Source organism: Rhododendron vialii, chromosome 5a, assembly GCF_030253575.1.
Source record: "Rhododendron vialii isolate Sample 1 chromosome 5a, ASM3025357v1".
In the NCBI taxonomy this organism is placed as follows: domain Eukaryota; kingdom Viridiplantae; phylum Streptophyta; class Magnoliopsida; order Ericales; family Ericaceae; genus Rhododendron; species Rhododendron vialii.
In genome coordinates, this window is record NC_080561.1 from 19,106,427 (window position 1) to 19,132,532 (window position 26,106).

A 26,106-nucleotide genomic window follows, 5' to 3' on the forward strand; every position below is an offset into this window, starting at 1 on the left:
CCAAAAAAAAGAAACAAAAGAAATGCTATTTTTTTATCATATTGAAAAGAAAGAAAGAAAAAAATTTCAAAAAAGTTGATTTGGTAAAGCTTCTAACACAAAAAAAAAAAAAACTACATATCAAAATTATTAGGCTTGTTTTCAAAATGTTTGAATTTTACAAAAAAAAAAAAAGATTAACTTTGCCCTTAATCCCTTTAACTAATTCCAAAGCAAACAAGAGGGTATTTTGGTAACTTTGTCCTTAATCCCAACCTCCCTTAATCCCCGGACTATTTATCCCACCTCCCCCCTAGGATTATGTCCCCTTCAAAAAAGACTAATAGTCCAGTTGGAATTATTAATCCCGGAATTAAAGGTTACACAAACACGGGACTATCCTACCTCTAATCCCTCCTATCAAACAAGGTCCAAGTGTCCAAGTTGTTTTTATAGACAACGTCTTCATTTTGCCCAGCTCTGAGCCTTGTTAGGTGATCAGCTTTTTGGTCTGCTTGTCCAAAAATGTGATAGATTATGCTTCCAGTTTTGCTAAGAAGGAAGTTAATTTGCATCTTTTATTGATGCCAAACCACGTTTGTGCATAACTTGAAAAAGGTGTGAACTGTGAACCAAAGGTCTTTCAATTATTTCTGACACTGGTAGGAATTGCTATTTACTTTAGCGAAAACTCAGAAATAGACCTGGCCTAGACTAATATACGAGTACTTATTTGGGAATGCCATAACTGTGAGTCTGTGATCCAGTTATATAATGTCCACTTTGACATCTAGGAAAGGAAACTCAGTTACCAATTTTGTCTAGTCACCAACCATTTAGTCCATAACTGAAAGTTGGACTATGAAAGAGAATATCAATTATTAGAGGTCATGCGTGTTATGTTATTTTAAATGCAGATTCCTAAGTTTTACTGGAGCGATGTTACTTGATCAACCGTATGCCACTACAAGAAAAAACACCATTCCCGACTAACAGTTTAGTCAGCAATTGTAGGCATTTTAGTCGGCAAAAGACTTCCCCGACTAAAAATTTTGGTCGGCACGTTAGTCGGTGGAAGAAGGTCGGCAAAGGTTGTTGCCGACTAACTTTTGCCGACTAAAAAATGTTTAGTCGGCAAAGATTGGACTATTGGCCGACTAACATTTTAGTCGGCGAATGTACTATTATTGGCCGACTAATAGATTAGTCGGGAAATGTGTTGCCTATTTGCCGACTAATTTTTAGTCGGGGAATGTTACTTATTGGCCAACTAATTATTTAGTCAGGGAAGGTATTTCCTATTGGCCGACTAATTGTTTAGTCGGAGAATGTGTTTTAATTATCACCGACTAATTGTTTAGTCGTCAAATGTCTTTTCGAATTAACTAATTTGTGGCCTATTGCCAACTAAACTTTAGTCGGGAAATGTTCTATAACAATTTGTCATTTCAAAATTTTCTACAAACTTTTTTCACATAATTATTCCCTGTAAATTTCAGCCAACAATCATTACATCCACAAAATTGCCAACCTAATGCAATTAATACAAAATAAAAATTCCATTAAATAAATACAAGCTTTCATAAGTAAAGGTGTCCAACAAATACTTAAACAACTTGTATCCAAATTCCTAGAGCGCAAAATAACGCGTCCAACCACAATGGAAAAATAAAAAAATCTAAGTTTCGTAACAAAATTTATTCAAACCCTTAGACCGCAAAATACTAAAAAGTTCTACTTCAATAAACGGATGACCAAAAAACAAGATTCACTCTAATGGTCACACTACCATTTGTTCAAGAATCGATAGCTTTTTTCACCAAGTGCATAGCAAACTCGATTTGAGACTCGCTCCCACAAAATCCACGAACTCTAACTTCCTTCAAATGGTTATGCCCCCACCATCCTCCAATCTTGACCTTTTCAAGCATTTCACCAACAAGAGGACAAATCTGCAACCACAAAAGCACAACAACAATTTCAAAATTTTGTCATAGGAAAAATAAAATACTAACACCAGCTAATAATCAAACATCAAGTACATCAAATTCAGTGGACGACTGATACAAAAACTACAACTTATTCATGAAGCATAAAAGATTCTTTGTTTGGTAAAGCCAACAAAGAGTGCCAATACAAGTACTATTTCTATATTGGAAGTGTCCGAGTCTTTTGAGGAGAATTTGGAGGAAGCTCAAGAAGCATTAGGACTAAGTTGATCCTCATAAGTATGTTCTTGTTGTCGATAAAAATAAAAAAAAAAAAAAACTATGTTCCTGTTATATGTCTCTCAAACTAACTGGTACAAAGAATTCATGAGGTTTGCCCCAACATTGTCATAACATGTAAGTTTTTAAAAAAAACTTTGATAACAACTTTGACAAAGAAGAGATGAGTTTTTATTTTCTCCCGATTAAAAGGGCCAACAGATATTTACCTTTGTTCCTCCTCACGTTGCTTTTGCTCTTCCTCCAGTCGACTCTTCTCCTCCTCCTGCTCCTCCTTGCGTCGCCTTTGTTAAAGAACTAGTAAGTCTTCCATCAGGGGCTATTTTATGTCACGGCAAAGTACAGTATAATTAGTCGAATTGCGGATAAGGTTAACCCAAACACTGAGTTATAAACAAATTCATGAAAAGTAGGAAATTTTACGAGTGAAATAACACATCTAGAAATGTATAATTTACCCTTACCCAAGATTAGAGATTCCCTGCCACAATAAGGCAATGGTAAATCAAAGTTGGTATCTACGTGAGGAAACTAACTGCAGTCACATGGAGAACGGGTGATGTTATTATATAATTATTTCAATTGCTTCAAATTATTCACAATGTTGATTAACATATTTGTACGACACAGGGTATATGAAGGGTTAAGGGTTGTGCTTACACAGAGTTCTATCACTGTTATACAATACTACAGGCCATCCCTTATGCTATTACCAAAGGTGCATTGCCTGCAAAAGCAAACTAATAAAAAAGTCAGTCGATCGAGAAACCCAAACGGGCAGACCAATTCAATAAAATTCAGTTTTCTGATGGAACAGCAGGACAAATATGTCAGCAATAAGCTATCAAGAGATGGAAACATTGAACAAGAAACTAACATGAATGCTGGTAAAATAAAATTACAGGAAGCAGTGGCACAGAGAGGAAATCAAGATAGTTAATTGATATCCAACAAACAGTAGTTAATTAATCTGGCCTGCCCATTCCAAGTCTGGAGTTGGGCCACGGGCTCAGAGTGAAGGCCTTGGGTTCTTGGTCCTTAGAGTAGTTAATTAATCAACATATTGCCATATCACTTCGTGTAGTTTCCTAATCGTGTCCGCATATAGCAACTCCGGTAGCTTTAGTTCGGGCCACTGTTGCCATTGTTGTTCCTCCGGCTTCTCGTTCCTTTCTTCGGACATGGTTCTTGGTTTTAACACTGATTTCGAAAGACCAACAGAAGGGAAGAAATTTAGAGATAATGCACGCACTATATTGAACGATTAATCCTTTTTTTTTTTGGCTTTTGGCATGCTCATTTTATGTACTTGTGTTTGGAAAAAAAGATGGGGGGTTTAGGAAGAGATAAGGAAAGAGAGCCACACACAAGACTAATGTCTGAGAACAAAAGAAAGTGACCGTTTGATGGGTCCAACTAGAAATGTCGTATTACCAAAGTTGAATGTACTAATAGAATTGGATGTACTACTTCATTGTACCTGGTGGTTATCGGTTTTTTCCCCCTGAGACTCTTTGGGGTTCAGCTCCCCTCCATATCCTACTTCATTACTTTTTGGTCCTATCTTGGACGTGCAACTATAAATTTGAACCGCCCAACGAAAAATTTGAACTGTCCATATCGTAGATGCTGCAGAGAACAATAACTCCCTAAGAAATCAATTTCACAATTCATTTAGAGATACATGAACAAACGGTATTTTCTACACTACAAAATAGAGGCAAATGTAATTTTGAGCTATAAGTGGTTCATTATATCTATATATATGATGAAACTGGATTTTTTTATGAGGTTACTGTTTTCTCACAAGCCTACAGTTTAGTCTCTAAAGTCTCTTCTGTTTTGATGTAGAAAAGTGACCCATAAATGTGTTCAAAAGCTCATTAAAAATCACATACTCAATATTTTCCAATGATTCCAACACCAAATTATCACCAATTGATCAAGGTTTAAGACCCATGCGAACCCATAGTCAATAACACATTCAACTATGAAAAAATTGATGAAAAACATAGCTCCAAAAGCTGCCCAGATTTCCAGAATTACCAAACCATTAACTTCGAAACAAAAACTGATTTTGCCTAGAAGGATTTAAGGCACAAACCTTACATATTCAAAAAGGTATGTAAGTCTAGTTTCAGAATCAAGAAACGGTGCGTAAAACCAATACCCGAGCTAGGAGATATGTTCGTTTCTTCAAGACGCGTCGGTGCTGTCTGCACATACACGAATCTGACAGCAGTTTGGTGCGTGATTTTTATCTTTTTCCTCAATTCATGTAAAATTCTGAAATTTTTACAGCATATGCTAAACACATAGAGGCATCTCCAGTAAAATCACCAGAAAATAACACAATTGGCACATCAATGATAAAAATTCCTCAAATACATGATAGATTCAACTTGTTCAAAAACATAGTTTAGCATATTCATAAGATATACAAATTTCCTGAAATTAAACCCAACTCCAACCTCTAAAACCCTCTCTCATGGATTCAATTCAGTGCCTAGCTACATGCCAAGTATGGAATTGAACAATAAAATCATAAAATCATAAACTCAAGCCAATCAGATTATTTTGTCTTGCCCACTCCTAGCCTCACAGATTTGTCCCTAAGAAACCCAAAAAAAATTCCAACTAATCAGAGTTTTTCTATAAGGGAAAACAAAGGCTTCCACACGATACCCACTATTAGAATTCAAAAGCTCAACAAGTCTTGTCTGATAATACAGATTACTATATTTTAGGGCTTTCCAAAAGTTTTTCCTTTCACGTGAAATCAAAGCAAACAAGAAGAACAGAAGATACCGAAACCGGAAAACCCAAAGGATTTTGGTGCTGTCGTGGAGTTGTTCGTTTCCACCTCCGTCGTCGATTTTGCTGTCGTTGTTGACGAGAGTAGCGGGGAGAGAGAGAGAGCGCGATGGGCAGAGAGGAAAAGTGAGGAAGAGAAAATTATCGTTTTCATTTGGGAAAGTGACGAAACCGATTATATTATTGGGGTGAGTTAGATCAGGTGAGGTTATACGGTGCCGTTGCAATTGGGAAACAAAATTGCCGACTAACTCCTTAGTCGGAAATTATCAAAATACCGCCATTTTTTTTTGCGAAAATTTCAATTTATCGCAAAAATACATACAATGTCCCCGACTAAAATTAACTTAGTCGACAATTGTCTGATTTCGAATTTAGGAGAAAATATTTAGTGCGCTCTAATTGCATCACCATTGCATACAAACTCCAAATTTTATCACAATGAATGTTTTTATAATGGTTGATCTGAACTGTTAGAATTTCATGTCTTACCAATTATACTATTGTCACCAAAATCAAAGATCATTCAATATCAGCAACCATATGATCGAAATTTTTTTACTGTGTCCAAAAGCATTAAAGTCTTATAACACACCACCCAAACTCCGCTTGAGGTCTTTTTGTGCAATCAAAATAATATATCTTTAATTTTTTACTGGTTGTATCTTTCTTACCAAGATTATAGTTGATAACTTTTCGTTGGACAATTGATCGAAAGGAAAATCCTATTTTTCTAATGAGTTCATGTCTCGATAAACAGGTTTTCTAAATCTGATCAAGTTGCAAATTTTCGAGAATAAATAATTCCACAAGTGCAATAAAATCAACGGTCTCGATCGCCATGATTGTCTTGCAATTGTGTGGCTACTATAACAATGAATACAACATAAGGCTTAGTTGATTATCAAGTAAATCAAACGTATAGATTGCAAAGGTAGCTATCGAGTCATTTTTTATAATGCTCGATCTGAATCGTTAGGATTTCACATCTTACCGATTGTAGTATTGTCACCAAAATCGAAGATCATTCGATATCAGCGACCACATGATCAACAGCTATTTAATGTGTTCGGAGACGTTTAAGTGTTATAATGTACTAAATGAGTCTCGCCAGAGATCTTTCTTGGCAATCCAAATCATCTATCTTTGACGTAATACGAACAAGATCATTTGTACCAAAAATGAACTTAATCCCATATGGGTAAACACTTGATCAAACAAGAATTGTTTTTAATTTAAGAATTTGCGTGCCGATAAAAGGGCTGCTTAAACCTGATCAAGCCAAAACTTTACGAAAAACTTATGATTAAGAAGGACAAAAAAATGAATGGTTTTGATTGGGAAAGTTGCATCGTGATCAATGTAGTCAAAACAAATATTTCCATTCTTGAAAGTTTTAAAAATGAGGACAAAATTGATATTCCACGACTAAAATTATTTTTAGTCGGCAATAATATGTAAATGCTGACCAAACTAATTAGTCGGCACATATATTTCGTTTATTGATTTTTAAAATTCGTAAAAAAATTGTTTTTACCGACTAAACATCTTATTAGTCGGCTAATATCAATAATTTCCGACAAAAGTAATTAGTCGAGAAAATATATAATATTTATTGATTTTTTTAAATTCGCAAAAAAATTAGTTTTACCGACTAACCTTCATATTAGTCGGCTAATATCAATAATTTCCGACAAAAGCAATTAGTCGGGAAAATATATTATATTTATTGATTTTTTTAAATTCGTAAAAAATTAGTTTTACTGACTAAACTTCATATTAGTCGGCTAATATCAATAATTTCCGACAAAAGTAATTAGTCGGGACAATATATTATATTTATTGATTTTTTTAAATCATTTAAAAATTATTTTTACTGACTAAACCTATTTTGAGTCGGGTAATATGAATAAATACCGACCACAACAATTAGTCGGGAACAAGTATTTTATTTATTAATTTTTTAAATTGGTTAAAAAATTAATTTTTCCCGACTAAACTTACTTTTAGTCGGAAAAAACCTATTATTAGCGACTAAAATAGGTTTAGTCGGGAATAATTAGAACTTCTACCGACTAATTTATATTTAGTCGGTAATTGGTCAATATTTGGCGACTAAAGTTTTTTTAGTCGGCAATGTTAGTCGGAAATTGTGTAATTTGTTGTAGTGTGCCCTCTGCCATTCTTGGTGGTCAAATACCCCATACAGTCTTGTTCCCTACTCGTCCTCTCCACTCCTTATCCTCTAGGGTGTTCAGGTGCACATGTTATGTTCATGCACTGGGTCCTAGCCGGAACAAACTTGATCTCTGATCCATCTGGTATATCTTTCTTGGTTATTCGAGCATTCAGAAAGGGTATAAATGTTACTCACCTGCTTTAAATCATCATTTTGTTTGTACTGATGTCATGCTTAACTGATGTCATGCTTAATGAGTCATTGTCATTCTTTCCGGGTCCAGTCACTCATGTTGATCTACCTAAGATTGAGTCTGTGTTTCCTTATAGTTGTACCTTCTATTTTTTATCCTCCTGTGAAACCCTTGTTGGTGTATGCTCGCTGTCATAAAGTTCCACAAGTGCCACCTCAGCCAGTAACCCCACCTCAGCCCATCACTCCATCTTCACCTCCGCTGCAAGATCAGACAACAAAGGAGGCTGAGATGTTGAGTCTTCATGAGAATGATACTTAGGAGTTCGTCTTCAGCCAAAAAAGTCTACTGTTGGTTGTCAGTGGGTCTTTACGATTAGATATCATCATGATGGTTTTGTTGAGCATTAAGAAGCTCCCCTTGTTGCTAAGGGATATACTCAAACATACTGTGTTGAGTATGCTGAAACTTTTTTTTCCAGTTGCCAAGTTTTATCGAGCCAATGGTCACTTACGGATTGAGGCTTTCACTGATTTTGATTGGCCATATGAATCATGTGACAAGAGATCCACATCTTGTCAATTGAAAGAGTAAGAAATAAACAGTGGTTGCCTGATCTAGTGTAGATGCAGAATACTAAGCCATGGCTCACACAACATGTGAGATTATATGGGTGTGAGCTTTTCTTGAAGAGATAGGATTTAATGTGCAATTGCCGATGAATCTGTACTATGATAATCAAGCAACAACTCACCTTGCATCCAATCCAGTATTTGATGAAAGAACTAAGCATATTGAACTTGATTGCCATCTAATGTGTGAGAAGTTAGTTGGTGGTGTGGTGTGGTGTGATAACTACTCATTTTGTGTCTACAAACGCTCAATTGGTTGACATGTTTACCAAGTCATTCAAGCCATGGTTAGAGTTGTCATTTAACAAGCTGGAACTTTGTGATATCTATTCTCCAATTTGAGAGGGAGTGTTAGAATATTATTAGTCTCACATTAGTTAATGTAGTCTTATGTTATGATATCCTATTATATAAATAAGAGTTGATTGTGTAAGGGTTAATTAACACCCTATACATTTTTCCTTCTTTGTCAAACAACTGTTTTAACTAGGGGTGTGCACGAGTCGAGCGGGTCAGGTTTGACCCCGAGCCCGACCTCGGGTAACAACATTTTAGGCCCGAAACCGAACCAAACAGGTGGTAAGAACCGTCCACGAACCCGATTCTTTTGGTCAGGTCCGGTCGGGTCCTACCAAAAACCGAATTAATCATTATGAATTGGTCAGTCTTGTTCGGGTCGAGTTGGGTAAGAAGCACACCAATCTGAGCCCCGAACCAAAACCTAATTTTTAACAGAAAATGAACACGTACCCATCCGAACCACATGTTCGACCCTGCCCGAAACCCTTCGGGTCGGGTCGGGTCGAGTCCACGGGTGGATGGGTTTTTTGCACAGGCCTAGACTTTTAACTAGAGAGAACGTCCTTCCTTTTTAACTCGGAGAGAGCAATTGTGGGCTCCCCGACTGGCGCGCGCCCGAAGAGTCACCACCCGGATTTTTGAGGTGGATGATCCGAGAAACCGATAATTCGTTTGAAAAAGGCTTTTGGTCTAGCAAAAAACGTTGAGACTTTGGGTTCGGGAGCCATGTTACGAATGAGGAAGGTTTTGTTGAAAAGCGCCCCACTCGCCCGGCAAAATCAGTCTCTACTAGACATTTTCAAAGGGGAGGAATTTCGTACATCTTTTGGAAAATGAAACTCTTTAATAAACAAATAAGAGGGGAATGGACATGGGAAATGTATCACATTAACATGTACGTGGTGCTGTCTGTACTGAAATGGTGAACAAATGATATGGTACAGAATGGAATAGATGATCAGTAGGCCATCTGGATCAGAACCACACGACACGGCTTATCATAAGACCGCGCACGGCCTTATGATAGGCCGTGCAATCTATTTGCGCTGCTGTCAGATTTTCATCGGTGCTTATAACAACGCTCGGTACTACCGATATCCCGTGCGTGACACTTTAAAAATATTAGAAAGTACCCAGCCACTGCTTTATTTCAGAACAATACCTTTTTCTTTAAGCCATGAACAGAAAACAAGTTTTGATGTATTTGAATCATTTGAGATAAGTGAGAAAACCTTATTTTAAGAAATAAATCATGGCTTGTAGATATGGTCTTGTTCTGAATATACTGATGACAATATCTCAACAACATGAACAGGCCTGATGAAGAATGGCCATGATCTAGACAGTTTAACAAAATAAGAACTGATAAAAGACCATGCGTTTGGATAAGATACGTCGTGCAACGCATCAGAACGCCGCATGGCATGACTTATCCAGCACAATGACTGTTTTTGTTTTTGAAAATAGTTTTTAAGTCGATATTTTACCAAAAGGAGGTGAGCTTAACTACAGAAAAGTTCCCTCAGGGTCAGAACTAAGCCTAACCAAAGGAAACTTGGTTTTTACCTTTGATCTTGAGCTTGGACAAAGGCGGATTGATGATGGATGAACGTGGATGAGATAGGATGAGTGTGGGTATGAAAGGTTGTTGGTTGTTTTGGTGGGTGAGATCTCAAAGTTAGTAAAAGACTAGCTTTGATGGTGAGGAAAAAAAAAGGGGTGTTTTGAGGAAGAAGATACCTAGAGAATGTCTTTAGAGCAACATTCTCAAGGCTTAGGAGTGAGGAGTGGGTGTGAAAGCATGATGAGAGAGAAAGAGAATTTTTCAGGTCTCTTTCTCTTGAGTGGAGTGGTGTATTTATAGGCAAGAGCCAAGGATTTTGAATTCAAATGGGGAAGGTATTTCCTGGGCGGGCTAGAAGTGCTTTTTTAGCTAAGCCAGCTTGTAGCTGTGGCTCAAGTGGGCGTGGCCGACAGCTAGCTGAGCCAGTCAGAACTTTATCCAAAATGCCATGCAGTTTACCTCATGACCTCATGCAGTTTAATGAAATTCATTATGCCATGCGGTGTAGAGATGTGCCGTGCGGTACTAAGAGTCTAGTTTCGGGCTTTTGGGCTTATTTTAGGCTCTTCGGTTGAGGGAGTCCTTTATTCAAGCTCGCAAAGGTATCGTTTCCTTTATTTCATCATCGGGACATTCAAAGATCCTCTGAGGTCCGGATTGGGGTGTCTACAGTAGTCCCTCTTTAACGTAACTCAGACACCATTGATTGATGTGAGTGACGCTTAAAGAATAGGCATCCCAATCCGTTGCTCCAAGGTCTTTAAACGGAGACAAAAATGCATGTAAACCAAAATGCAAGTAAACAATGATGGTGGTCGCGCTCAAGGAGCTGCCTACGTACCCCGTATGTAGGGATCAGACCAACGTAGTTCAATCGGGACAATGCAAAAAAAACGAGTCCCAGAGGACGATTTGTAAAATCATGCAACCAACTTGAGAAGATTGAATGCCTGTAGTGTCTGGTGTCGTAAAATCCGTGAGACAAACATAACGAGTCCTCGGGGGACCAAATTCTAGGACGAGCCCTCAGGGGACTAAAATATGAACGAAACGAGTCCTCAGGAGACTAAAATTCAAAATGAGCCCTTGGAAGGCGAAATTTTGAAATGAGCCCTCGGGAGGCGAAAAATTCGAGACGAGCCCTTGGGAGGCGAAAATTTGAGATGAGCCCTTGAAAGGCGAAATTTTTCGAGACGAGCCCTCGGGAGGCTAAAATTTTCAAGACAAGCCCTCGGGAGGCAAAATTTTATGACGAGCCCTCGAAAGGCGAAATTTTGAAACGAGCCCTCGAGAGGCAAAAAATTCGAGACGAGTCCTCGGGAGGCGAAAAGTCGAGACAAGCCTTTAGGAGGCGAAGATTTGAGATGAGCCCTCTGAAGGCGAAAATTCGATACGAGCCTTCGGGAGGCGAAGATTTGAGACGAGCCCTCGGGAGGCAAAAATTCGAGACGAGCCTTCGGGAGGCGAAGATTTGAGACAAGCCCTCGGGAGACAAGAATCACGGTAAAATCCAGGGGTTATTATAACGAGCCCCGGAGGACAAACACAACAAAAGCATGCGAACATGACGAGTCTTTGGGAGACGAAAAATTCTACGGGTCTCGGAGGACCCTTTAATCCAAGCACAACATTCTAAATAGACTTTTCTGCAAAACGGCTGGAATATTTGATTTCCAAGAGGATTTTGGTGGCTGGGTTGAACAGTTTCCGAGAAAAGGGATTTAATCCTAAAAAGCCAAAATGCCGTGCGGCTCAGCACTCTAACGCGTGGCATTTCAATTTTCCATGCAACTCTTCGATTTTCGAGAACAGTCGGCTGGTTTAAGGACACCCATTAATGCAGGCGTGCCCGTTCATCGGCTTCAACGTCTTTATAAGTGTGGGTGGTGTCTCATACCATGCACTACCATCAAAACTCTTCGAGCCTCTACACTTTCTGTTAACACTTCTCAAGAACAGGTTGTGATCTAGACTTTTCAAGAACTGGTTCAATGGCGGACAGCAGCCTCATTGCACGCATGATCTCCCTTAAGGCCGAAATGGCCTTTTACCGAGAGGAGATCGAGGAACTCAACAGGCAGATTGCGAGGCTGATCTCTACTATCCGTACCCTTCGCCATGCAGTGTCGAACCTTCAAGACTTTGCTTTTGATCAGCAGGACGACAAACACCACCCCGAGTATGCACTAGGGCGCGGGTCGGACGATACCACAGAGGATTCCGAGGGGAATCTAAATGGTTCTAATGACCGCTCAGACGGAGCGAATGATGCGTCCGACGAGGGGAGCGACTAAAGATGGGGGAGGAGAAGAAGGAGAAAAGGGGCAGTAGGACTTTTTCTTTTGTTTTTGCTCTTCTCTTTTTTTTTTTTTTTTTGAATATAATGAAAAATCCCAAGGGTTACCCCGGTTTATGAAATAAAAGTCTCCTTTTTGTCCATGTCCATCTGCTTTCTTTTACTGTTCTTGCACAGAACGCGAACAAACCAATTGCCATGATTCCCGAATGCTGAAGAAATCGTTCAGAATTTGAACCGTTGAAACAGAAACAATGCCGCGCGGGGCTATCTAATGGCGCACGGCATACCGAATCTAGTTCATCTTTTGAAAAATGAACCATTAAATAGGTACGGGGCTCAAAAGTAACTTTTAGAGACTCAAACAAACATCGGACATAGTTCAGGGCTCGAGAATTCTGCATGTTGGGTAGATATGTCGTGGGCTGTTAGACAAAACGTCGTGCGGTGCTATGACTTTTAAACCCGGTCCAGATTTAATTTCAGGCGAGCCGCTTCGAGGGGTATATACCAGCGAGTCGTACACAGTACACCACATCGTTCGAATTTCCCTCTCTCACTCTCTCTTATCTCTCTGCTATCTCGACATCTCTCTCTCTCTCTCACTCTCTCAGTTACTCTCTCTCTCTCTCCCACATTGATTATGGATGATATGGATATACCCGGTGGTGATCAACCACCAAGGGTCGAGGTTACATTACCTCCGGTCCCTTCGGAGAGAGACCCAGTGATTGTGTATATTCCGGAGACCCTAGGGGTTTTGGTTTTGGCAATCGCGGCCGAGGAGACCATGACCTCGGCTGCCATTGTTGGCAGTAGTAGTGGTAGTGGAGAGGTGGCCGACGACGGCCAGGCTGCGGAGGGCTCGGGTGCAATGGAGCCAAGGAGTGAGGACGAGGCTATGGGCCAATTGGAGGTTGCAGGTGGTTTAGTGGAGAGGGCCGCGGAGGCCCACGGTGGCAATAGTTCGGAGGGGGAGATGGAAGCCTCTCCCATGAGGGAGCCTCGGGCCGACTTGGGGAAGGCCCCTATTGTCGAGGAGGAACCGGGAGAGGAGCAGGAGACACCGACCATGTTTGTAGGTAATGGAGCAGGCGCAGGGTTGTCGCGGCACATTGGTGTGGGCGATTACTTGGAGATGGCATCCTTAGAGGACTTGGTGGAGACACTACAAGGGGTACCCGGGCTGGCAGAGGCTTTGCTTGAGTCCCGCGAGAGGGAGTTGCGGGCCGAGCTTGAGACTGGAGTGGCCGAGGGGCCACGGGTTGAGGAGGAGGAGGTTTTGATTCCACAGAGGACCGTGGTGGACGAGGCGACTGTGATCCTTGGGAGGGATCGGCCTTTTACCGAAGAGTCTTACGTGCCACTTCGGCACGTGGTGGTGACTGCGGTGCTGGATGCCTACAGGCCCGATAGGACTCCCTATGACGAGGCCCTAGTTCTAAGGGAACCCCTAGCAACACCTGTCCTTGTGACGAGACGAGGTATGCTTTAATACTCGTATTTCAATACAATTCACTATGCCTCTCAATTCCATGCTTTAGAATATTATGCCTATTCTGAGTATTATGCTTGTTTACTGAATATTATCCATTTGTCGTAATAGGCAATCACGATCTCATGCTACGGGGGTGCGGCCAATGTACCGAAGTTCTGGGAGAGCCTCCCTGAGGCAGCGAGGGAGATGGTGAGGGAGGTCGATTTTGGAGAGTTCGTTGGGGTGTTGACACGGGCGAGCAATGATCGCCAGGTAGTGAGAGCACTCGCCGAAAGGTGGTGGGACACGACAAACTCGTTCCACTTCTCTTTCGGTGTGATGACGGTGATGCCATTGGACTTTGCAGTGATCACTGGTCTGAGGGTCGGAGGTGACCTCATCCCTTACGACACTGCAGCAAGGAGAGACCCCGAGCTTCGGAGGCGTCTCCTGGGGTACAGGCTGAGGGCTGAGAAGGGGGATGCTCCCTACGCCCAGCTTTTAGACTTTTGGACGGAGCCTCTAGAGGGTAGGGTTCAGAAGGAGCAGATGGCCTGGTGCTTTCTGTTGTACATGCTCGGTGTGTCTCTGTTTCCTAACAGACGCAACCGAGTACACTTGTCATTCCTGCTGGCCTTGAGGAATATTGGGGAGATTGCTCGTTTTGACTAGGGTGGCGCGGCTTTGGGGGCGTGTTATGCCTTCATGGGGTCTCTTTCCCGAGGAGTGGGGAAGAGCCTCGGCGGCTACTGGAGAGTCTGGGAGGTATAGCTTGAAACTTTGCTTTTTAACATTTGTTAGCGTTCCATTCATTTTATTGCATGGCTTGTGCTAACCCTTAGTTCTTTGATTTGCTGCTTTAGACGTACGAGGTACTAGACGTGTACCCTCGCATGACGTCGTGCCCCAATGACACGATACTTCCTCGAGCCCTTCGTTGGTCGAAGGAATATCTTGGGGTGAAGAAAGGAAAGGGGGATTTGAATGCCTATCGACTGTATTTGGACGAGTTATGTCTTGACCGGGTATCCATGCTTCTTTGGTTGCTTAATTCATACGTTTCATCAGGATACTTGTATCTCACGCTCTTAATTGCAGGTATACTGGCGTATCTGGGATCGATTCGACATCCCATACGTGGCTCAGAGCAGAGCGGTGGCGAGGGGGAGAGTGTTGCTTGAGTCCTCTTACGGCTGGGAGTGGTACCTGGGTGATCGGGTATCACGTCAGTCGTTAAGGCTGGACACTTTTTGAGTCCCGGGGCCACTTCTTCCTTCTGTTCAGAGGATGAACTAGTGCACGCTGAAGGAGATCGAGCGGTTCACGCAGCCGGACCCTCAGCTCGAGCCGTTGTTTCAGGCCGGTGTTGACCATGCAGAGTACCAGGCTCAGTACCTGATGTAGGGCTTTGGGATTCATGCTGCCTGGGAGGCGCAACAGGCAGGCGCGAGGTGGTATAGGTGGTAGGAGAGGTAGGCCTGTCAATGGACCGGATCCGGATACGAATTCAGATCCGGATCCGGATCCGATAAGACCCAATCCGATTTGGATCCGATAAGACTCAAATTCGATAGATCCGGATCCGAATCCGAAAAATTCGGATCCGATCCGAAAATCCGAATCCGATCCGGAAACTTTTTTTACTTCAAAAATTTTAGCAAAAAAAAAAATATATATTTTTCAAAAAAATACAATTTTTTTTTTCAAAAAAAAATATTTTCCGAAAAAAATAAAAAAAAATAATAAAAAAAATACAACTTCTTAAACATTTTTTTTTCAAAAAAAAAATTACTATTTTTTTAAAAAAAATTTAAAAATTTAAAAATTTTTAAAAATAAAGTTCGGATTCGGATTGATAACGGATTTAATCCGACTCGATCCGAATCCGTATTGAATTATCGGATTCGGATTATCGGATCGACTTTATCGGATCCGGATCGGATTTTTCGGATCGGATCCGGTCCATTGACAGGCCTAAGGAGAGGTAAGGGAGGAAGAAGAGGAGATGGAGGTAGAGGAGGTGAGGGTTCTCGTGATGGCGGTGTAGGTCCGAGTGGAGCCAGGTTGCCTGCACTCTCCTGGACAGTAGATGTGGTGACTGCTCAGGGAGTTCCTGGCCTAGTGGAGATTCCACGTCCCACGGTCGAGCCTCCAGATTTCCGTGCTCAAGTATGACATGTTTCCATTTGTGAATGTATTATTATTGCTACCCATTCTAATCATGCCTTTTATTGCGCAGGTGACTCCGGAGAATGCTAGGGAGATGGTAGCGGCCATGATGGGCCTGGAGCAACTTGTGCGGCAATATGTCATGGGCCACTCCCCACCGGTACTGAATCGTGCTGGAGGGATGATGGTAAACCCTTAATTCTTAGTCGTTCTCCATTACCCTTGCACATGATTATGATGTGAAAGCTATATGAATGCTGTGCTATTGTAGGCTAGAGGAGGAGCTGCTCGGGGGCTACGCAGGAAGTCTGTTCCTATGCCTATGCAACAGGCTTCTTTTGTTGGCTCTCGGGAGGAGCGTCCGTCAAAGAGACAGCGAAACTCTGGCGGCACCGAGGAGGAGCCTATTGCCGTTTCAGACGAGACCGAGGAGCCCACGGACATCGACCTAGAGGATACCTCAGGGAGTACGGTGCCTATTACTCATACTCAGGAGGTTGCTAGCTCCGAGGCAGAGGAGGAGGCCTCCGCAGAGGACGAGGAGAGCGAGGATGAGGACGAAGATGAGGATTGAGTTCCCTCTTTTGCTTTTTGCCTTTTGATGGTGCCTGTTTACCCTTGGTAGATAGGATTTTGTGCATCAGGCTTGCAAGCCTTATTTTACTTATGTACTTCGACTCATGGATGCTCGGGAATTTATGCATAGAAATCGTTCTTTCAATGTCCTTATCATTCAATCTCTTTTATTACGGCCGTTCAACAAGAATGGAATAACTAAGACACTCACCAAAATGTACAACTAGCCATAGATCATAAAATTGAGTCCAATGCGTGGTTTGCAATGATTGACATAAAAGTAGAAATTGAAGAAGTAATTGAACGAACTCGGAAAAATTGATGCTTTACCCAAGAATTTACATAAATGCCCTTGCCACGGGTTTGAATACGACTATGACAGATTTCGAAACTTCATATGTAACCTAAAAGTTTGACCTTATGCTTGGAATACACTTGAAAACTAGGAAAAAGTTGACTCTGGAAGGTGACAACTTCAAATTTTGACTTGGGACCCGAACCAGAACTTGGACCGAGTTACTTTTGACTAACGTTACTTGTGAGACTCGAGAAAATAACTTGAAACGATCCGAGACGTGATTTGACATCTTGACATGGCTTAAGAACGGGATTATGTTGACTTTTTGCACCACGACCTTGAATTTCGGGAGTTGACTCAAAACGAAACATCCTTGAAGTCCCAAATACTTGTTGGAGTGTGTTCTGGTGGTTGGTGGTGCCCTGAGATGCCTCAAATCCATTCCTTGCTCTTGCTGTCAAAAACTGCAAAAATGTAGGCGCAATATGCCGTGTGTTCTTTCAAAACGCCGTGCGTTACTCCTCAAGGTTTCACGGGGTACCAAAGTTATACCGTGCTGATTTTCCCAGATCTAATACGCCGTGTGTGGCTCTACTACACCGCGTGGGGTTATCTTCCTGACACTCTGCATTTTGTTGTTTCCCAAGGCATTTTGCATGAAGGTTGAAGTTTGATCTGTGCAAAGGCATTTCAAAGCCAATGCATGTCTGCATTTTACTTCCATACTATGACCATGTGACACATCGCTTTCCTGTGGCTGGCGGTACTGCAGGAAGCAGGTTTCGTCCGGACAGGAGGGGGCAAGTCATGGTTTATAAGGAAAGATCCTTCCTATTTTGTACAAGGCCTTTTAAAGCCGTGAGGGCGGGCTAAAGCGCATAGGAACTTCACAGTTAAGCGTGCTCATTCTGGGGTAGTCCAGGGATGGGTGACCTACTGGGAAGTCTATGGGCTTTGGGCGTCCAAAGCGGACAATATTGTACAAAGATGGAACGGATCGTTACAAATGGTATCAGAGCCCCTCCCTGGACAAAGTGGTGAGTAGGATGTGTTCTGCTACCACGGACCCCAGGGGAGGTTGCTGGGCCTGTGCAACGAGGACGTTGCATCCCTAAGGGGGGGTAGATTGTGACACCTCGCTTTCCTGTGGCCGGCGGTACTGCAGGAAGCAGGCTCCGTCTGGACAGGAGGTGGCAAGTCATGGTTTATAAGGAAAGATCCCTCCTATTTTGTACAAGGCCTTTTAAAGCCGTGAGGGCGGGCCAAAGCGCATAGGAACTTCACAGTTAAGCGTGCTCATCCTGGGGTAGTCCAGGGATGGGCGACCTACTGGGAAGTCTATGGGCTTTGGGCGTCCAAAGTGGACAATATTGTACAAAGATGGAACGGATCGTTACAAAAACGCCCCGATTTTCGGACACGTTAATTAAATCATTTTCAACTAATTTAATAATTCATAAAACTGATATATAAGAAATAAAATTTTATTAAACAGAGTTTAGAAGCGAAAACCTCAAATACCAAATTCAAACATACTTAATTGTCTTACAAACCAACAAAATGAAATAGAGTTTGACAAATGTGATAACACTTATGAAAATTTATATAATAGTACGTCAAATTAACAGAGCTTTTAAGGGTATGGCCTCCAAGACTCAACAAACTCCCCTTCCTCAGCAGGGAGGTCTTCACCTTGGTACGGATCGTCTTGCAGCAGATTCTGCTCTTCGGTCTCTTGATTACCTGGCATGAAATGCCAACCCAACGGCACTATAATGAGTTTTGAAACTCAGTAGATAAATCTTACCCATTAACCCTTACTCTACAAACAATCACATTTATAATAAAAGGAGGTAAGAATTGAATAGCACAAAACTTATTTCATTATATAACTATCTCAACTTAAGTAAATTCCAGAATCTCAGCTTCTATAATCATTCCAACACCGCAGTATTCACCACGTTCCAAACTCAGAATTTCACTGGATATACATTACAGGTCTTGCTAGGCTACCCTCCATAACGTGAGGTCCTAGTAGGTTACTCTCATAATTCGAGGTCCATCAGGCTGCCCTCAAAGTCCTGCTAGGCTATCCTCAATACCTGAGGTCCCGCCAGGCTACCCCTGAGGTCCTGCTTGGTCACCCCCACAATTCTAGGTCCATCAGGCTGCCCTCAAGGTCCTGCTAGGCTACCCTCAATACCTGAGGTCCTGCCAGGCTACCCCTGAGGTCCTGCCAGGCTACCCCTGAGGTCCTGCTTGGCCACCCTAGCTACACCGGGTCTTTCAGGCTGCCCTCAAGGTCCTACTAGGCTACCCCCGATCACACGAGGTCCTGTCAGGCTACCCCCGAGGTCCTGCTAAGCCCACAACCTTTCATCTGTTCCCTTTTTTCGTTAACTAGAACAACGTACACATAATTTCTCTAAGTCCACAAGTCATCCAATATCTCTAATGTCCTTTCTACGTTCTCGGTTAAATCAACAAAGCAATATTTTAAACGACGAGTAAACAGATCATACTATCACCACATACGCAGGATAATTGAACCACCGTAGGTCACCTCCAGTGAGCTTAAGTCCAAACTAATCTCACAACAATTTCGATATGTTTCAATACCAGAGCAATTGCAAGTGGATCAATAATAATAATATATAGTTCATAAAGAGTCAATGAAACATAACATTACTGATAGTTCAAAAGACAAAAGAATTTCACATATAGCATTCGGATTTGTCCGTGTGACTTTTGGGTTTCATTAAAATTTCGCACATAGGTTGATTTTAGTCAATTTTCATAGTTTGTCATTTTAGAATTATTTCGTAACCCAAAGGGTCAATTTAGTAACTTAACTAATCTTAGCGATTGTCATGTAATATTTAACCTTAAGGTAAAATGTGTAGTTTTACTAGTCGATATCTCCAAATTGTTTTAATCTAAAGTGTCACCTTAAACTATTCATCTAAACACCATCTAGTTTTATTATCTAAATTACTGAAGTAGTCAATTAAGTATCACTAAAATGACATACATTTTTATTAACTAAAATAATGAATCATTTAAACCTCACTTTTCTTTTTTCTTTTTTTTACTAATCTGACAATATATTGATATAGTTTTGTTAGTGAAATTTAAACTTTGCTAGCTAAACAAGTAAAATTAATTATCTAGAACATCCGTATAATAGCTTAATCAAGTAGCTCCAAAAATCTTATATTTGTTTAAACTTCTTTACACTTCTAAATATACTAACCAATTAATTCGTGTCTCACCATACTAGTTTTATCATATACTCATGTAGATCAGTAAGTAGGAAACTTAAACATTCAAGCACATTACCAAAATATCGTGCAATAACAATTGTAAGGCCTAGACTAAATGTACATCATTAAATTAATCACATCAATATTACCCGAATGTGTGGTAACTGGTAACTAAACAGTTTGTTAACAAGGTGGTCACTGTAAGGCCGCGACTCACGGACGCAAGGTACCAACTGTATTGGATAGTTTTCGACAGTTTCGGATTCTCTTTACATGGGTTTAATTTGAGCCGCGAATATACTATGAAACATATTTAATATACTTAGAGTTAAGGGGTAATGAAAAATCTACCTTAATCCTTGGAGTTCTAGCTAGGACGGATGAAAATGGTGGATTCGGAAGCGGGGCTTGGTGGCCGCAACGGTAGTACTTTTCTTCTTTCTTATTCTTTCTTTTGCTTTCTTCTTCTTTCTGTCTCTCTCGGAAAAAAAGAAAAGAAAAGGGAGGGAGTTATTAATGCGCTCTCTCTCTCTCTCTCTCGTAGTGGAGCAAAAAAAAATGGGGAATGGAAATTAATGGGAGAAAATAATATAGGAGAAGGAGGAGAAATTATTTCCCTCTCTCCACTATCTCAGCCGAATATATGGGGAATGGGGGAGGGATTGGTTGTTGTAGGGAACGTGGGAATGGAGTGTGGAAACGTGGGATAAGTATGGGTTTGGTTTGGATAGGATTTTAGTTAGGATTTTTAGGGTTTAGTTAGGAAGGATAAGGGATTAATATAAATGTGTGCATATCTAAAGTATAATAATTTTCGTATACGATTTTGTTTGTAATATCAATATACACATAATAATGTATTTTAGTTAATTAATCTAACTAATTATTGAATTAGTATTTAACATTTTAAATTTGTATTTAAAAAAAAATAGAGTAAAAATCCGGGTCGTTACAACCTATCACCCTTAAAACAATTTCGTCCTCGAAATTATAGCATTTGCTCCATTACACACGAGTAGTTGACATCTATTGCATTCTGATTGATTCTTTTTCTGATTGATTGGAAGAGACTTTATAGCTATCCTAACAGCTTGTCGTTTCATGTCGGATAGCGGTCGCCGTTGATGATGAATCCGTCTATCCCCCTTAAATTTAGGACACATTATGTCTTCAGAGTAAGCCATCACTCTCTTCCGATAGTGTCCTATGATAGCAGAGTCAGCATGTAGTCAATTCTTTCCCAAATTTGACATTAGCAGTTGACCCTTTTTTTTTGACTCAATGGTCACAGGTCAAACGTAGATTGGAGACTTCTATTATGCAAACTTGCCATATAAGACTTACGGAGATTCTACCCCTAATGCTGAGGTTCCATTCATTGTTCCTAGGGGTTCCGTTTCTAGTCCCAGTGATTTAACACATGCAGCAGATATAAAAGCGTGCGATGCTCCAAATTGTATAATGCTTAAATATATGCGTTGAACAATTGTAAGATTACCTCGGATCGCCATAGGATCATATTCTTCGTAATCTCCTTGAAGTGCAAAGATCCTGCCTCCAAATGACTGATTTGGGTTTGCTAGACCATTTTTTATTCCAAAATTCTGATTTTGGCGAGGTGGTTGTTGTTGCTGATTCCATCCAGTTCATGGCTGATTCTGACCTCCTTGTTGATTTCCAAAACCGATTGATTTTGCTGGTGCCTGTTGTCCCCCATTTCTGGAACTTCCAGATTCATTCAGTTGAGGACAGGCAAACTTAAAATGGCCTACCTCATTGCAGTGGTAGCATCTGGCTCCCTGGTCATGGTTTTGGCTTTGCCCTTGATTCGGGTTCTTCCAGGGTTGGTTAGATTGTTGTGGGTGAGCATAGGGTTTGGGTGTATTGAACTCCTTAATATTGTTGCGAATTGGTCCTCCAGATGAGGGGCCATTCTTCCTTTGCGCCTCCCATGTTGACTTTGAATCAGATTTCTCGCGCTCCATCATGAGTGCACATCTCACCACCTGTGCATATGTGGGGTACTCATGAGAAACCACACTAGTACGAATAGAGTGGGACAGACCCCATTCGAACTTCCTAGCTTTTGCAACATCAGTGGGTACCACGGTAGTAGCATGACGTGCCAGTTCTTCAAAACGAGCAGTATATTGGGTTACTATCAAGGTACGCTGCTTCAAGTCCATAAATTCCTGGGCCATGGCTTGTTTCGTAGGTGCTGGGAAATATTTTTCTAGGAAAAGGTTTTCGAACATCTGCCAAGTCATAGTTGTCAAATTGTGAGTGGTCTTGATTAAGTCCCACCAATGATCTGCTTCCCCTTGCATCTGAAATGTTGCTAAGGCAATGCGATCCCCCGCATTGGTTACGTTAAGTACTTCTAGGTACTTGGAGATTTGTTTGATCCATGCTTCTGCAGCGCTAGGGTCCGCTTCCCCATAAAAGATTGGAGGGTGTCGTTTGCAGAACGCATCTAAAAGTTGATCCCTACTCCTAGTTAGAGGTCCACGTGGTTGTTGCTCGCCGGTTGGCTGTCGTGGCTGTTGAGGGTTGGCGGCAGCAGCAGTAATAAATGCTTGCATCAGTTGAACTAAGTCCTATTGCGCTCCTTGCCCATTTGGTTGTGGTCCACCATCTTGTCCATTGTTTTGGCCACTATTCTGGCCGCTGGCATCGTTGTTGTTTCCATTAGCGTTAGTGTTTCATCTTCCCAATTGACTGGTGCATCGATTGGGACCAACCAACTGTCATCGTCCTCCTCATTAGGGGACAACCAACCCTCATTGTCCTCTCCCTCTTCCATGTCCTCGTCAACCTCATCTTTCTCAGTAGAGCTAATCTGGTTTTGATCTTCCTCTAGGAATGGTGGTTCCTCAGGGTCTTCTTCTTCTTCACTAACATATTCTGGGGGTGTCCTTTGAATTTCATGGCTAACAGGGATCGGGGCAGCAGTGCCTTGAAAAGGGGCATTGTTAGGATTGGTGTAATATGAATAGTAAGGATCGTCCTCCATACGAAATCCTGGTATTGATCTCAAAACCCTCTGAATCTCTCTCTCATTAGCGGTTACCCTTTGAGGACCCCAATCTTGTGAGTGATGTACCCTCCTTCGGCAAAACAAATTAGTTGTACACCATTGGTATTGAGCATAAAGGATAGGGAAATCTGTTGGAACATACGGATCCTCGAATGAAAAGTCAGGCCCTATGCGTCCTAGAAGGTCTCGCAGCCTCATCCACTCATCAGCTAGTTGTGCACAGTATACTGGGTCCATCTACAAAGAATATCTATAATTAGATTTAGGGTTAAGTAGCGCATATTACAAATTTAAAAAAAAATTGATTAACACTTCAAGTTATTCTCTTAGTATGACGTTCTACCCAATCTACCCAAGGTCGGAGGGTTTGAACCTAAGCTTTGATACCAAGTTGTAACGCCCCGATTTTCGGACACGTTAATTAAATCATTTCTAATTGATTTAATAATCCATAAAACTAATTTTAAAAAAATAAAATTTTATTAAACAGAGTTTAGCAGCGAAAATCTCAAATACCGAATTCAAAACAACTTAACTGTCTTACAACCCAATGAAATAAAAACAGAGTTTGACAAATGTGATAACACTTTTGGAAATTTAAATAACAATACTTTAAATTAACAGAGAGCTTCTAAGGGTAGGGTATCCAAGGCTCGACAAACTCCCCTTCCTCAGCTGGGAGGTCCTCACCCTGATACTGATCATCTTGAAGATGATTCTGCTCTTCGGTCTCTTGATTACCTGGCATAAAACGCCAGCCCAATGGCACCATAATGAGTTTTGAAACTCAGTAGATAATCCCAACCCTACTAATCCCTTATTCTACAGTTAGCAGTTCGACGATATAAAAATTGACAACATACAGAAGGTACATAATAATAACACATCATCTTTTTTCTTTACTATCCATCAATTTACATGATATCTAAGGATTCTCTCCACGAGATCCTTTTCCTCCCACATCCACTAACTACAACCGTCTCTTGGGTCCACCCTTCCTCTTGCTTATCCTGTACCAGGATCCTAGGTGAGTTCACCTAAATTATGTATCTAGCATGTTCTCACTTAAGACCATAACAGGAGGATCGAGTCATCCCATGACGCATCGTACATTAGGGTTGGACATCACCTACCACTAACTATAACCGTCTCATGGGACCTATTCCCTCTTGAACAAAAGAAGTGAATTTTCCCATGACGCATTATACATTAGCGTCACAACATCTCTCAATACAGGGCCCCATTGGTTACCCATTTCAACACAGGGCCCCATTGGTTACCCTTGCCATAGCCATGGCTCAAATCACAATCCACAATCTCACACCTTAACATTTCACCATTTTTCATTTACTTAACACCGTCTACGTGAGTCACTACTCGTAACCACCCGGTGAATCTAAGTCCGCACTAACATGTACAACATGAAAATTTCACAAACGACTCATCCAATAACATCATACATTTCAATTTGAACACAAGCATAGCAATATATAAGTGCGAGTAAATAAACACGTAGATGTTAGAATTGGGCCGATGTCTTTTGAGTTAGCGTAAATCTTATTGAACAGGTGTTAACAAATTTTATTTCGGTAAGGGTTCAATTAGGAATTTTGTAATCTCAAGGTAATTCAGTCGTCTACAAAATGTTACGTGTCCATAGGTTGATGAGATTATGTTAAAGGGGCAACCCTAATTCTTAATGTTAATTATTAGTATTTATTCCCAGAGTTAAAAGTGTTCCCTTATTTTGTGTCCAGAAAGTACATTTCTTTTTTTTTTCTTTTTTTTTTCATTTGGTTTTAGATAATAACCTATTGACTTCACAGAGTTAATAAGTTTTGTCAGACCAATGTATCTTTATGGTTTCAGTAAATTTATCAAGCTAGTCTAGTTTACCAACTAGTTCTTGTTATAGATTTTTACTACGACTAGCACTATCTAAATGAGTTTTTCTCCTTTAATAATATTCAATGTATTATTATATTCTCAAGTTAAACTTATATTAAAATTTTATCTTGTTTAGCAAAAGTATATTGATTCTTACTTAGGCTAGTTAACTTAATAATGTACTGTGTATAAGTATTTTTTTTTTTTAAACCCAATCAGGATTGAATTAGTTATACAATGCATTTGTCATTTGTGAACATTAAAAGTTAACACTACATAACTAGAGAGACGTATATAGTGGAGTAAAATCCATATTTGAGGTTTAGCTTGTAAAAGCAATAAACCATTTGGGGTAAAATCGAATAGCATACAAAGTCTAGGGCTTATAGCGTAATAACATCATATGGTTTCAAACAAAAAGAAACAGAATACGCAGGAGGAAAAGAAAACAGAGTTTCGGTCTTGTTCTGTTCTGGTTCAACATGGGTTTGATTTTTTTGTCATTTCTAAGTATTAAAACTAACACATACGGGTACGGATATACTTAGGGAAAAGTAGGAGAGCGATTATCCTACCTCGAATCCGGCCGAAAAAGCGATTAATGGGTTCGGTCGATTTTTAGCGATTTGAGAGATGACGGAATCGGAGGACTTTGGGGCTGCCTCGGAATGAATGGAAGGTGGGCTGTGGATGTTTGGTGATGTAGTGGTTGATTGGAAACCTGAATTTGATGTATGAAGTAGTGTTATGTAGAAATCCGTTTTTCTCTCTCTTTCTCTTAAAACTCCATGAATGAGAACTCAAGTTCTCTCCATTTCTCTCTTTTTCTTTCTTTGGACTGAGTAGGAAAATGAAAATGAGTAACTTTGTTTTTTTTTATTTTGATTTTCGGAATATATGGATGTGTATAATGGAAGAGAATGAGATAGTGGGGGGTGGGGTGTTGAAGACTTGTAGTGGGTTCATGGCATAGAGGGAGAAGTGGGGAGTTTAAAATCTACACATGGGGTGATGGGTAGCCATATTCTCGGCTGGGATGGGGGAAAAGAGGAGTTGGTTAGGATTTTTTTTTTTTTTTTAGAAAGGTAAATAGAATTATGAATGTATGTACAGTAAGTGTAAATTATCAAGTATTAACATAATCATAAGTTTTAACTAATTAATTTAATTAATCATTGAATTTGAATTTAACATTTCAATTTTTTTTTATATAC

At 40.7% G+C, this 26,106-nt stretch overlaps 1 long non-coding RNA gene across 1 annotated transcript; it reads right to left on the bottom strand.

The window, feature by feature from the left end:
- Positions 1 to 1,527: 1,527 nt before the first annotated feature.
- On the bottom strand, positions 1,528 to 5,158 carry LOC131326307 (uncharacterized). Its single transcript, XR_009199969.1, has 5 exons — positions 5,016 to 5,158; positions 2,868 to 3,836; positions 2,672 to 2,742; positions 2,417 to 2,526; positions 1,528 to 1,931 (listed from the first exon to the last, which is right to left on the bottom strand). It is a non-coding gene; the product is annotated as an uncharacterized LOC131326307 (long non-coding RNA).
- Positions 5,159 to 26,106: the final 20,948 nt, after the last annotated feature.